We start from the raw sequence: 597 nt of genomic DNA, 5'->3' as shown, positions 1-597 counted from the left end.
CATACAGGAAGAATGCTAGATGGATGTCTTCATATAACAATTTATTTATCATATTCATGCAAATATTATACTTGATATATCTAGTCATGCAAATGCTATACATTGTAAACCTGCTAGTATAAATACATCTATCTTTTGTATTTAGCATTTTCATATCCTGGTCTTTAGTTCTCTAGTCTTAATATATTTATGTAAGAACATTACAGGGGTGAAAAACTTGCAATCCAATTAAAGATTATTGAGAGTTTTAATGTATTGAAGTGATATGGACTGTAATTTTACTATGTATATATTCATTACACACAGCGTACATGATGCAGACAGACACAGAGATAGAGAGATAGGTATGTAGATAGGTACATATTGATATCTCTGTTTACGACAGACGATGAGGCATAGGGGATTGCCAACATCGTATTTTTTTCTAATAGGTATGGATACAGATATGCTAAACGGATGCAGAATATGCTTGATTTGTCATATCTGGCTATAATGCGTATGGCAGGAAAATTCTGAGAAGAGGTCCTCCGTTTTCAGTACAATATTTTCGGGAGATTATTCTGAGTAATTGAAATAATCTTTGTGGCCGTGAGATGC

Source organism: Penaeus monodon, chromosome 24, assembly GCF_015228065.2.
Source record: "Penaeus monodon isolate SGIC_2016 chromosome 24, NSTDA_Pmon_1, whole genome shotgun sequence".
In the NCBI taxonomy this organism is placed as follows: Eukaryota; Metazoa; Arthropoda; class Malacostraca; order Decapoda; family Penaeidae; genus Penaeus; species Penaeus monodon.
The sequence above is the reverse complement of the archived record's forward strand: the minus strand, read 5'-3'. Positions refer to the sequence as shown.